This window comes from Coregonus clupeaformis, chromosome 28 (assembly GCF_020615455.1).
Source record: "Coregonus clupeaformis isolate EN_2021a chromosome 28, ASM2061545v1, whole genome shotgun sequence".
NCBI lineage: Eukaryota > Metazoa > Chordata > Actinopteri > Salmoniformes > Salmonidae > Coregonus > Coregonus clupeaformis.
The window spans coordinates 14,189,269-14,204,082 of record NC_059219.1 but is presented as its reverse complement, the minus strand read 5'-3'; positions in this window follow the sequence as shown (position 1 = coordinate 14,204,082).

Genomic DNA, 14,814 nt, shown 5'->3' with positions numbered 1-14,814 from the left:
CATTTACTATGTTACGTCTAGTCTATGAGACCACGCTGTACCATCAGACTTAATTTATTTGATTTATTTCACCTTTATTTAACCAGGTAAACCAGTTGAGAACAAGTTCTCATTTACAACTACGACCTGGCCAAGATAAAGCAAAGCAGTGCGATAAAAACAACAACACAGAGTTACATATGGGGTAAAACAAAACATAAAGTCAAAAATGCCACAGAAAATATATATACAGTGTGTGCAAATGTAGCAAGTTATGGAGGTAAGGCAATAAATAGGCCATAGTGCAAAATAATTACAATTAGTATTAACACTGGAATGATAGATGTGCAAGAGATGATGTGCAAATAGAGATACTGCGGTACAAATTAGCAGAATAAATAACAATATGGGGATGAGGTAGTTGAGTGGGCTAATTTCAGAAGGGCTGTGTACAGGTGCAGTGATCGGTAAGGTGCTCTGACAACTGATGCTTAAAGTTAGTGAGGGAGATTAGAGTCTCCAGCTTCAGAGATTTTTGCAGTTCGTTCCAGTCATTGGCAGCAGAGAACTGGAAGGAATGGCGGCCAAAGGAGGTGTTGGCTTTGGGGATGACCATTGAGATATACCTGCTGGAGCACATACTACGGGTGGGTGTTGCTATGGTGACCAATGAGCTAAGATAAGGCAGAGATTTGCCTAGCAGTGATTTATAGATGGCCTGGAGCCAGTGGGTTTGGCGACGAATATGTGGTGAGGACCAGCCAACGAGCGTACAGGTCACAGTGGTGGGTAGTATATGGGGCTTTGGTGACAAAACGGATAGCACTGTAATAGACTACATCCAATTTGCTGAGTAGAGTGTTGGAGGCTATTTTGTAAATGACATCGCCAAAGTCAAGGATCGGTAGGATAGTCCGTTTTACGAGGGCATGTTTGGCAGCATGAGTGAAGGAGGCTTTGTTGCGAAATAGGAAGCAGATTCTAGATTTAACTTTGGATTGGAGATGCTTAATGTGAGTCTGGAAGGAGAGTTTACAGTCTAACCAGACACCTAGGTATTTGTAGTTGTCCACATACTCTAGGTCAGACCCGTCGAGAGTAGTGATTCTAGTCGGGTGGGCGGGTTCCAGCAGCATTCGATTGAAGAGCATGCATTTAGTTTTACTAGTGTTTAAGAGCAGTTGGAGGCTACGGAAGGAGTGTTGTATGGCATTGAAGCTCGTTTGGAGGTTTGTTAACACAGTGTTCAATGAAGGGCCAGATGTATGCAAAATGGTGTCGTCTGCGCAGAGGTGGATCTGAGAGTCACCAGCAGCAAGAGCAACATCATTGATATACACAGAGAAAAGAGTCGGCCCAAGAACTGAACCCTGTGGCATCCCCATAGAGACTGCCATAGGTCCAGACAACAGGCCCTCTGATTTGACACATTGAACTCTATCTGAGAAGTAGTTGGTGAACCAGGCGAGGCAGTCATTTGAGAAACCAAGGCTATTTAGTCTGCCAATAAGTATGTGGTGGTTGAAAGTCGAAAGCCTTTGCCAGGTCGATGAAGACGGCTGCACAGTACTGTCTATTATCGATCGCGGTTATAATATCGTTTAGGACCTTGAGCGTGGCTGAGGTGCACCCATGACCAGCTCGGAAACCGGATTGCATAGCGGAGAAGGTACGGTGGGATTCGAAATGGTCGGTGATCTGTTTGTTAACTTGGCTTTCAAAAACTTTAGAAAAGCAGGGCAGGATGGATATAGGTCTGTAACAGTTTGGATCTAGAGTGTCACCCCCTTTGAAGAGGGGGATGACCGCGGCAGCTTTCCAATCTCTGGGGATCTCAGACGTTACGAAAGAGAGGTTGAACAGGCTAGTAATAGGGGTTGCGACAATTTCGGCGGCTATTTTTAGAAAGAAAGGGTCCAGATTGTCTAGCCCAGATGATTTGTAGGGGTCCAGATTTTCCAGCTCTTTCAAAACATCAGCTGTCTGAATTTGTGTGAAGGAGAAGGGGGGGGATGGTTGCACAAGTAGTGGTAGCCAGGTGGAAAGCATGGCCAGCTGTAGCAAAATGCTTGTTGAAATTCTCGATTATTGTAGATTTATCGGTGGTGATAGTGTTTCCTAGCCTCAGTGCAGTGGGCAGCTGGGAGGAGGAGGTGCTCTTATTCTCTGTGTCCCAAAACTTTTTGGAGTTAGTGCTACAGGATGCACATTTCCGTTTGAAAAAGCTAGCCTTTGCTTTCCTAACTGCTTGTGTATATTGGTTCCTAACTTCCCTGAAAAGTTGCATATCGCGGGGGCTATTCGATGCTAATGCAGTAAGCCACAGGTTGTTTTTGTGCTGGTCAAGGGCAGTCAAGTCTGAGGAGAACCAGGGGCTATATCTGTTCTTAGTTCTGAATTTGGAATGGGGCATGCTTATTTAAGATTGAGAGGAAAGCACTTTTAAAGAACAACCAGGCATCCTCTACTGACGGAATGAGATCGATATCCATCCAGGATACCTGGGCCAGGTCATTTAGGAAGGCCTGCTCGCTAAAGTGTTTTAGGGAGCGTTTGACAGTGATGAGGGGTGGTCGTTTGACCGCAGACCCGTTACGGACGCAGGCAATAAGGCAGTGATCGCTGAGATCCTGGTTGAAGACAGAGGAGGTGGATTTAGAGGGTAAGTTAATCAGGATGATATCTATGAGGGTGCCCATGTTTACGGATTTAGGGTTGTACCTGGTAGGTTCCTTGATAATTTGTGTGAGATTGAGGGCATCTAGTTTGGATTGTAGGATGGCTGGGGTGTTAAGCATATCCCAGTTTAGGTCACCAAGCAGTACGAACTCTGAGGATAGATGGGGGGCAATCAATTCACATATGGTGTCCAGGGCACAGCTGGGGGCTGAGGGGGGTCTGTAGCAAGCGGCAACAGAGAGAGATTTTTTCTGGAAAGATGGATTTTTAGAAGTAGGAGTAACTACTTTAACTCATAAAGACGGTACTAAAGTCAAAACTAGAATGTGTGAGCTGTTCCGGTCAGCACCTTCCCACAGACCAGAGCTGAACCAGAAACCAGAGGTCCCCATTTCCCCATTAATCCAGGCAAAGGCAGATGTCCAAAATAAGGTTGTTTCTGTATTCTGTTTTGTTCTGTTCTATTTTATTATGTTCTATTCTATTCTAAAGAGTTCTGTACAATTTTTTAATTAAACAATTGGGTCGTTCCACAACAAGAGTGCCTTTTGCGTCTCTTTGATATTTTAAGTAGAAATTGTGCACCAAAATTGAATTTTAAAAGCCTGTTATATTAAATGCCCATGGCATTTTAGCAGACGCTGTCATCCAGAGCGATATACAGTAGAGAGTGCATACATTTTCGTGGTTTTTCATACTGGTACCAAGTTGGTTTCAAACCCAAAACCCTGGTATTGCAAGCAACATGCTCAACAAACTGAACTACATGGGAAATGAACTGCTGCACTTGAGAAAACAACCCCTCACATATCCAAGATTGTGTCCCAAATGTCACCCCATAGCCTGTATAGTACAAGACTCCTGACAAGAGCCCTATGGCCCCTGGTCAAAGTGGTGCTCTAGAAAAGGGAAAAAGGGTGCCATTTGGGACATAGCCCTAGCCCCTTTAATACAGGAGAATTCAATCAATCCGATTTTTAATATGAATAAAGACTTGCTAAATTGCCAGAATTCAGCATTATGACATGTCCCATTTTGACACGTGGTGCTCCCTTTGTAACTTCTAGGAAGATTTTAACCCACTTAACCCCAACATTTCTCCAAGTTTTCACCATGATTGTAAAACCCTAGTTATTTTGCTGCTTTGACAGTCATTTCTGAAGATTTGTATTTATTTCATGTGATTAGTGTGATTCATTTACAACTGTCCCTCATTTTAAGGTCAACCCTGTTATATGAACTGAACTTTCAATTTAATATGGTGAAACTATTCGTTTTTTCAATATTTTTTCCAAAATTTAACATCTAACAGTCAAATCATAGTGTAAAAGCAGGTGAGCTGGTTCTTCTCTTTTTGGACATTTTCTGGTGTTTTGTGGTGGAAAACTGAGCATGTCGAGCATAAATGTCAACACTATTACCCATAGATAACAATGCCATTCCTTTTATGAAGCGTGCATTCAATTCCCACCTCCTGTTGCACACAACAAGCTTCCATTCTACCTGCCACAAGAGGATTCATGGTTGATTTAAGATGAAATCGTCAACCCTGTTACGATCAACCTTGTTACATTATTTGGCACTTAAAAGGCACTTACTATAGTCCTTTATACAGTTGAAGTCGGAAGTTTACATACACTTAGGTTGGAGTCATTAAAACTTGTTTTTCAACCACTCCACACATTTCTTGTTAACAAATTATAGTTTGGGCAAGTTGGTTAGGACATCTACTTTGTGCATGACACAAGTACTTTTTCCAACAATTGTTTACAGACAGATTATTTCACTTATAATTCACTGTATCACAATTCCAGTGGGTCAGAAGTTTACATACACTAAGTTGACTGTGCCTTTAAACAGCTTGGAAAATTCCAGAAAATGATGTCATGGCTTTTGAAGCTTCTGATAGGCTAATTGACATTATTTGAGTCAATTGGAGGTGTACCTGTGGATGTATTTCAAGGCCTACCTTCAATCTCAGTGCTTCTTTGCTTGACATCATGGGAAAATCAAAATAAATCAGCCAAGACCTCAGAAAAAAAATTGTAGACCTCCACAAGTCTAGTTCATCCTTGGGAGCAATTTCCAAATGCCTGAAGGTTCCACGTTCATCTGTACAAACAATAGTACGCAAGTATTAACACCATGGGACCAGGCAGCCGTCATACCGCTCAGGAAGGAGACGCGTTCTGTCTCCTAGTGATGAACGTACTTTGGTACGTCAATCCCAGAACAACAGCAAAGGAACTTGTGAAGATGCTGGAGGAAACAGGTACAAAAGTATCTATATCCACAGTAAAACAAGACAACAAGTCCTATATCGACATAACCTGAAAGGCCGCTCAGCAAGGAAGAAGCCACTGCTCCAAAACCGCCATAGAAAAGCCAGACTACGGTTTGCAACTGCACATGGGGACAAATATCGTACTTTTTGGAGAAATGTCCTCTGGTCTGATGAAACAAAAATATAACTGTTTCGCCATAATGACCATCGTTATGTTTGGAGGAAAAAGGGGTCGCTTGCAAACCGAAGAACACCATCCCAAACGTGACGCACGGGGGTGGTAGCATCATGCTGTGGGGGTGCTTTGCTGCATGAGGGACTGGTGCACTTCACAAAATAGATGGCATCATGAGGAAGGAAAATTATGTGGATATATTGAAGCAACATCTCAAGACATCAGTCAGGAAGTTAAAGCTTGGTCGCAAATGGGTCTTCCAAATGGACAATGACCCCAAGCATACTTCCGAAGTTGTGGCAAAATGGCTTAAGGACAACAAAGTCAAGGCTTTGGAGTGGCCATCACAAAGCCCTGACCTCAATCCTATAGAAAATGTTTGGGCAGAACTGAAAAAGTGTGTGCGAGCAAGGAGGCCTACAAACTTGACTCAGTTACAACAGTTCTGTCAGGAGGAATGGGCCAAAATTCACCCAACTTATTGTGGGAAGCTTGTGGAAGGCTACCCGAAACGTTTGACCCAAGTTAAACAATTTAAAGGCAATGCTACCAAATACTAATTGAGTGTATGTAAACTTCAGACCCACTGGGAATGTGATGAAAGAAATAAAAGCTGAAATAAATCATTCTCTCTACTATTATTCTGACATTTCACATTCTTAAAATAAAGTGGTGATCCTAACTGACCTAAGACAGGGAATTTTTACTAGGATTAAATGTCAGGAATTGTGAAAAACTGAGTTTAAATGTATTTTGCTAAGGTGTATGTAAACTTCCGACTTCAACTGTGCTGTATTTTTAAATGTAACCTCTTGATATGGGAAAACATGTTTTTTATGACATAATGTTAAAATTAGGTGAAATCCCCAAAACATTTTTGACCAAGTTACACTTTTCAACAGGCACTGAATTGGTGGAACGACCCACTTACCTGTACAGAAGAAAACAGTTAGTCCTTTACTCCTAATTGACAGTCAGGCACTACGACAACATGCAACATCAAGCTGATTTAAGAAAGAAAAGGAGGATTCACAGGTGGGAATGTTTATACATGCAGACAAGACAGAGATGAGATAAAGGAGAGGAGGTCAAGAGGAGGATGGATGGATGAGAGAGGAGGGCGGAGAGAGGGAGGGGCCAAAAGGTGGAAAGGAGTAGTAGTTAACTTGAGCATTATCTTTTTGAAAGACACATCATTTTATTGGAATAATTTACTGTGGTATACCAAGGCTGTTTGACATTTTGCTAAAACATATCAAAAGCTAAAGACTGCTCTGGCCTTGATACTGACCGCCCCACTCAGTTTACCTGGCAGATGTCCTGAGACTGGTCCACACTTCATAGATCACCCCACGGTTCTATTTCAGCCACTGCATCACCCCGATGTAAAAAAATTGCAACATAATGACAGTCAACACTATTTGGTCTTTATTCCCAGTGAACCGTTCAGATAATCGGTTTGAAAGTCGTCTACCTTTCAATTCTCAATGCTGGTGTGTAATCAAAAAACACATATTGAGGTGAGCTTGTCTACCTGGACATATATCTGCTGTTTCACGTATATGATCCTATAGACACCTTACCTGTCAGTCTATAGAAACTATAGTTTTGACTGGCTGTGATCTAGAACTACATTATAGTCACACACCAGTCAACACTACAGTACATGCTAATGTAAGGGTTCTCATTCAACCAATTAGTTGGGATAAATCATGTTTTCACAACGTGTGTTTGACTGAACTGTCAACAGCATTGCTCACGAACATGGTAATTGTTACTATACAAAGACCATAATACTTGAGTACTTAGTGTAATCCTATGAGCATGATGTTTTTCCTTTTAACAAAAAGACTTGATGGTATATTTGGTTTCTCATGAACCAAACCTCTTATGAAGTAAAGCACATAGTTTAAACTGATATACAGTATTTTCATTTCCACATATTTGATGACCATCAATACAATACATTACAATCCAGACAACGAAAACACTTTCCAATTGCCATGGTTTGTGGTGTGTATTCAGGTATTTGGGTGTACCATATATAGGTAATGAGTAACAGGTTGGTTACCCACAGCGTGTTAAAGGGTTTCAATGCAGGTTTATAGCAGACAGGCCTGGGTAATGGTTCTGACTGAGCCAGTCATCTTGTGTTGTCATGATAATAGCTATTTACAGCGTCTTGCAGTGAGACACTGGAGTGCTGCCATATAGACCACTGGTTTCAATTGTCATAATGTCTTTATTTAGGTACGATAACAAGGTTGTTTTGCAGTGTTTGTGTATGTGTTTGGTTTCAGACAGGCTTTTCTTATAAGCTCAGTATGGGAGACCTGGGTTGGTTGTCACAACTGGTTCATGTCAGCATGGCAAAACACTGAGGTGAGGGGAATTCATGTGTTTTTCATAGGTGAAAGTAAAAAAAGTATATATATTGGTATTTTCTTTGTAAATGTTTGAATTGTGGGAGTATCCATAAACAATTATGTGTGTTGAACAGAGAAAAGGGAGAGCTATGTTTCAAACCAATTTCTGAGTTCCTAGGTCTTAACTAGCATTAGCGTTGCCTCTCTCTGACACACATAGTTTTCCTGTCACGCACCCACACACGCACATACATACACACATGCACACACAAATGTACTCAAAATGTCATATGTTATTCTCAAGGCATAAAATGCTGGATTTTGTTAGGAATATTGTTCGATCAAAGAAAGGCTTAGCTATTTCTAAGACTCTGTTTGTTATTTTTGTCACGCCCTGGCTCTGGGGACACTGTTATGTTGAGCCAGGGTGTGTAATTCTATGTTTGTATTTCTATGTTGGCCTGAGTGACTCCCAATCAGAGGCAACGAGTGTCAGCTGGTTGTCTCTGATTGGGAGCCATATTTAACTGTCTGTCTTTCACTTTGTGTTTGTGGTTTCTTGTTCTTATTTGGTTTGTTTATGTAACCAGAGACATCACGTTTTCGTCTGTTATTTTGATCGTGTGATCATACCCTAATAAATAGAAATATGTTCACCTTCAACGCTGCGCATTGGTCCTCCTCCTTAGACGAGCGTGACAGAAGAAACCACCAGAACTGGACCAAGCAGCCTAGTGAGGAGCAGAGTGGGTGGACTTGGCAACAGTGGAGGAAGAGCTTCGACTGGGTCAAGCCGAATGAGGAGCTGAATGGCGGAGATTGGAAGCAGAAGAGCGAGAGTTGGGCGAGAATTATCGAGGCCTGGCCCACGGGGAAGAGAGACTCCCAGAAAATGTTTAGGGGGGGGCTCCCGACGTCGGACAAGCAGGAGGCCGCGATAGAGCGGCCCAGCGGGTTGCCAGAGGAGGCCGCCAGGTTACGGGGGCCACTGGTCGAAGAGGGGATGGAGGATGTAGAGGCACGGCGAGAGGTACTGGCGTGTGTTGCCAGTCCGGTCCGGCCCGTTCCAGATCCCGGTGTAGGGCCAGTGGTGTGTGTCCCCAGTACGGTCCGGTCTGTTCCTGCTCCCCGCACCAAGTCAGTGGTGCGCGTCGTCAGCCCGGCTCGGCCCATTCCTGCTCCCCGCACCAAGTCTGTGGTGCGTTTCGTCAGCCCTGTCCGGCCCGTTCCTGCTCTGGGCACCAAGTCGGTGGTGCGCGTCGCCAGCCCAGTCCGGCCCATTCCTGCTCCCCGCACCAAGTCTGTGGTGCGTTTCGTCAGCCCGGCTCGGCCCGTCCCTGCTCCCCGCACCAAGTCTACGGTGCGTGTCGCCAGCTCGGCCCGGCCTGCTCCCCGCACCAAGTCAGTGGTGCGTTTCGTCAGCCCTGTCCGGCCCGCTCCTGCTCCCCACACCAAGCCAGTGGTGTGCGTCGTCAGTCCAGCACGGCCCGTGCCTGTTCTCCACACCAAGCCAGTGGTGTGCGTCGTTGGTCCGGCACGGCCCGTGCCTGTTCCACTGGTGCCTGGTCCGGCACCGGTCAGATGCGTTACGCCGGAGTTAGAGCAATCCGCTCCATCAATGTGCAGTCCAGCTCCGGCCAGCGGGGCCAGACCGGACCAGGGGTACTTTGGGGGGTTGGAGAGGGAGTGGGGATCAGGCCCGGAGCCGGATCCGCCGCCAAGGCGGAGTGCCCACCCGGTCCCTCCCCTGTGGTATTTAGTTGGCGCGGTCGGAGTCCGCGCCTTTAGGGGGTACTGTCACGCCCTGGCTCTGGGGACACTGTTATGTTGAGCCAGGGTGTGTAATTCTATGTTTGTATTTCTATGTTGGCCTGAGTGACTCCCAATCAGAGGCAACGAGTGTCAGCTGGTTGTCTCTGATTGGGAGCCATATTTAACTGTCTGTCTTTCACTTTGTGTTTGTGGTTTCTTGTTCTTATTTGGTTTGTTTATGTAACCAGAGACATCACGTTTTCGTCTTTTATTTTGATCGTGTGATCATACCCTAATAAATAGAAATATGTTCACCTTCAACGCTGCGCATTGGTCCTCCTCCTTAGACGAGCGTGACAATTTTTCTTCATTTCCTGATACAAAAGGAATAAGTTACTAGCAAACATTGTGACAACCAACCCCGGTTGTCACAAATGGACAGTGTTTTTGATTACTTATAACTCCATGTTGGAATAAAATATGAGCATAAAAAGGGTCCTCATTTTAACCCAAGACCTTAGTCTTTATCCTAATATTGAAAAGAGTCTTGTAAGATATACTGGTGCTGAGAAAACACGAGTGAAAAGTGCGACAACCAACTCCGGTCTCCCCTACACATGATAACCTTGGGACTATATTGCAGAACAAGAAAAAGGGGTTGAGACTGAGAGGAGTTCTTCTTTTTTACTTTAAGTCTCTAGTTTTGTCATCATTTATATATAGATATTGGATCTGAAAACTCTAATGGCAAATTTCTCGAGTAGACTATTTCATTTATAAACATAATACATACAGTGAGGGGAAAAAAGTATTTGATCCCCTGCTGATTTTGTACGTTTGACAAAGAAATGATCAGTCTATAATTTTAATGTTAGGTTTATTTAAACAGTGAGAGATAGAATAACAACAAAAAAATCCAGAAAAACGCATGTCAAAAATGTTATAAATTGATTTGCATTTTAATTAGGGAAATAAGTATTTGACCCCCTCTCAATCAGAAAGATTTCTGTCTCCCAGGTGTCTTTTATACAGGTAACGAGCTGAGATTAGGAGCACACTCTTAAAGGGAGTGCTCCTAATCTCAGCTTGTTACCTGTATAAAAGACATCTGTCCACATAAGCAATCAATCAATCAGATTCCAAACTCTCCACCATGGCCAAGACCAAAGAGCTCTCCAAGGATGTCAGGGACAAGATTGTAGACCTACACAAGTCTGGAATGGGCTACAAGACCATCGCCGAGAAGGTGACAACAGTTGGTGCGATTATTCGCAAATGGCAGAAACACAAAATAACTGTCAATCTCCCTCTGCCTGGGGCTCCATGCAAGATCTCACCTCGTGGAGTTGCAATGATCATGAGAACGGTGAGGAATCAGCCCAGAACTACACGGGAGGATCTTGTCAATGATCTCAAGGCAGCTGGGACCATAGTCACCAAGAAAACAATTGGTAACACACTACGTCGTGAAGGACTGAAATCCTGCAGCGTCCGCAAGGTCCCCCTGCTCAAGAAAGCACATATACAGGGCCGTCTGAAGTTTGCCAATGAACATCTGAATGATTCAGAGGAGAACTGGGTGAAAGTGTTGTGGTCAGATGAGACCAAAATTGAGCTCTTTGGCATCAACTCAATTCGCCGTGTTTGGAGGAGGAGGAATGCTGCCTATGACCCCAAGAACACCATCCCCACCGTCAAACATGGAGGTGGAAACACTATGCTTTGGGGGTGTTTTTCTGCTAAGGGGACAGGACAACTTCACTGCATCAAATCTTGGGTGAGAACCTCCTTCCCTCAGCCAGGGCATTGAAAATGGGTCGTGGATGGGTATTCCAGCATGACAATGACCCAAAACACACAGCCAAGGCAACAAAGGAGTGGCTCAAGAAGAAGCACATTAAGGTCCTGGAGTGGCCTAGCCAGTCTCCAGACCTTAATCCCATAGAAAATCTGTGGAGGGAGCTGAAGGTTCGAGTTGCCAAACGTCAGGCTCGAAACCTTAATGACTTGGAGAAGATCTGCAAAGAGGAGTGGGACAAAATCCCTCCTGAGATGTGTACAAACCTGGTGGCCAACTACAATAAAGATCTGACCTCTGTGATTGCCAACAAGGGTTTTTCCACCAAGTACTAAGTCATGTTTTGCAGAGGGGTCAAATACTCAATTTATAACATTTTTGACATGCTTTTTCTGGATTTTTTTTGTTGTTATTATGTCTCTCACTGTTCAAATAAACCTACCATTAAAATTATAGACTGATCATGTCTTTGTCAGTGGGCAAACTTACAAAATCAGCAGGGGATCAAATACTTTTTTCCCTCACTGTAAGAGGCCCTCAGGTCAGATCCTATCTGATGCCACCATGAGATCTGGGAGACAGGTGTCTTGTCCTCTCTCTAATGCTGAGGTCAACAGATCTCCAACTGATTCAGGTGAAATGTGCTGATCTGTCTATTCCTATCAGACATGGGGGAACATGAAGTTCATTCTGTTTGTTGGAAAGGTTATAGTGTGGATACTTTTCTGTTTTATGTCAAATAGGGTTAAGGTTAGGGTTAGAGTTAGGATTTCATCTGTAAGTGCAATGTATTAACTTAGGGTTAGGGTTACTTTAACCCTAACCCTATCCCTAGATTGGTAATACATTGCACTTAAAGGGCTTCATTGCCAACATCGCAAAGTATTCATTTATCTACTTCCCCAGAGTCAGATGAGCTCATGGATACCATTTTTATTTCTCTGCATCCAGTATGAAGGAAGTTAGAGGTATTTCCGTGAGCCTGATGCTAACTAGCGTTAGCGCTACAAGCATGCTAGCTGTTACCATAGACTTCCAGTCATTGCACTGACGCTAATTAGTAATTTACATTTACATTTTTGTCATTTAGCAGATGCTCTTATCCAGAGCGACTTACAGTTAGTGAGTGCATACATGATTTTCTATGGGATTAAGGTCTGGAGACTGGCTAGGCCACTCTAGGACCTTAATGTGCTTCTTCTTGAGCCACTCCTTTGTTGCCTTGGCCGTGTGTTTTGGGTCATTGTCATGCTGGAATACCCATCCACGAACCATTTTCAATGCCCTGGCTGAGGGAAGGAGGTTCTCACCCAAGATTTGACGGTACATGGCCCCGTCCATCGTCCCTTTGATGCAGTGAAGTTGTCCTGTCCCCTTAGCAGAAAAACACCCCCAAAGCATAATGTTTGGGGTCATAGGCAGCATTCCTCCTCCTCCAAACACGGCGAGTTCAGTTGATCCCAAAGAGCTCGATTTTGGTCTCATCTGACCACAACACTTTCACCCAGTTCTCCTCTGAATCATTCAGATGTTCATTGGCAAACTTCAGACGGGCCTGTATATGTGCTTTCTTGAGCAGGGGGACCTTGCGGGCGCTGAAGGATTTCAGTCCTTCACGGCGTAGTGTGTTACCATTTGTTTTCTTGGTGACTATGGTCCCAGCTGCCTTGGAATCATTGACAAGATCCTCCTGTGTAGTTCTGGGCTGATTCCTCACCGTTCTCATGATCATTGCAACTCCACGGGGTGAGATCTTGCATGGAGCCCCAGGCCGAGGGAGATTGACAGTTATTTTGTGTTTCTTCCATTTGCGAATAATCGCAACAACTGTTGTCACCTTCTCACCAAGCTGCTTGGCGATGGTCTTGTAGCCCATTCCAGCCTTGTGTAGGTCTACAAACTTGTCCCTGACATTCTTGGAGAGCTCTTTGGTCTTGATCAAGGTGGAGAGTTTGGAATCTGATTGATTGATTGCTTATGTGGACAGATGTCTTTTATACAGGTACCAAGCTGAGATTAGGAGCACTCCCTTTAAGAGTGTGCTCCTAATCTCAGCTCGTTACCTGTATAAAAGACACCTGGGAGCCAGAAATCTTTCTGATTGAGAGGGGGTCAAATACTTATTTCCCTAATTAAAATGCAAATCAATTTATAACATTTTTGACATGCGTTTTTCTGGATTTTTTTGTTGTTATTCTATCTCTCACTGTTTAAATAAACCTAACATTAAAATTATAGACTGATCATTTCTTTGTCAAACGTACAAAATCAGCAGGGGATCAAATACTTTTTTCCCCTCACTGTATGTATTATGTTTATAAATGAAATAGTCTACTCGAGAAATTTGCCATTAGTGTTTTCAGACGTAGCCTATATACGTAGTTGGAAAAGGTGAACAATCTGTTCTACCGTTAAACTGCGCTCAGTGTGCAGTTTTGGACTGGATCGCATATCGCATACAGCAAAATACTTGAAATAGCTTATCTATTTACTACTGTGAAGTGGGTCTAGTTAAATGAGAGATGGGATGAATGGTAGCCTATCCTAACTTGTTGTAGGCCTAGGCTCAGTGGCGTGTATTCATGGATGATAAGGGAAGCCAGGCTTCCCCCCATAATTGACCCTCCCTCCAAAAATGTATATTTTTCGTCTCTCTGTGTTCACTGAATTTTCCTTCAATTCGCAAGAGGCTGAATGTATCTCACCGGAGAAAGCATCCGAGCGAGCGAAACAGCACCCTTCTGTCGCTATATGTGTAGCAAATCAATCTGATGCTGTCTGGTCAAAAAGAGTATGATATTCTTGCCGCCCGTAGCTTTGAATGCAAGAGAAGACTGCTAGCATTTGGCCTCCCTAGATACATTTTTTAAATAATAATAATAGCCAATCAGCGTTGAGCTAAACTGAGTGAGCTCAACTGTGACAAAAAAGTATAAAGGGAAGCCAGTTAGAATTTTGCTTCACAGTAATTATATCACATCAGAAGCCAAACATCTTTGACAGAAAAAAACTTGAATTGCTGCATCTCGTTGTCCTCCGGTGGCTAGCTAACTAGCTAAAATTGTCCTTTTCCTAAATTAGCCATGGATAGGGATTTGGACTTGTGGTTTTAATTAATTCTCTGTACTGGCCAATGATTATAACAACGATTCTGATCCAACCATAAATGCATACATTGTGCCCCTGGTCTGAGAAGATGGAAGTTCAGTATGTAGCTAGATGTAGTAGGCTAATGCTAACTAGCCGGCTCATCATTGCCCATGAAAGGAAGTTAGGCTAGCGAGCAAGCATTTTAGCCAGGTAGCCTAGGACAACAAAAACTAAACGCTTGCACTGTATGAGTCATAGACCGTTTCAGCAACATGAAAGAGAGGAGGGTGAGTCACCATGTTTTTTCTACTTCCACGCACGCACGCACTCACTCACACACTCACAGAGAAATCAGTACCATGGACAGCCACATCATATTTAGTTGATGTAAATTGTTTTTGGTATTCTTTCAGTTGTCACTGTATTAGACTAAACATAGGTGATTTGATGATGTTGAGATGTTTAGGTTGAAATGGTGCTGGCATACTGGAGGCAGCTCCTGTATTCTTTGCGACTTGCGGTAATTCTTCATGGTTCTAAATCAATAGTTGTTTAGTAGTCCGAAAATGTCGGAAACATCAACTTGCGACCATGCTGTAGGTCATGTAACTGTTTGTTACATGCAATATGCTTTGTGGACTTGTGTGGTTGAATTTATTCTGCCGCTGTGTCTTCTTATTGTCTCGGCCTT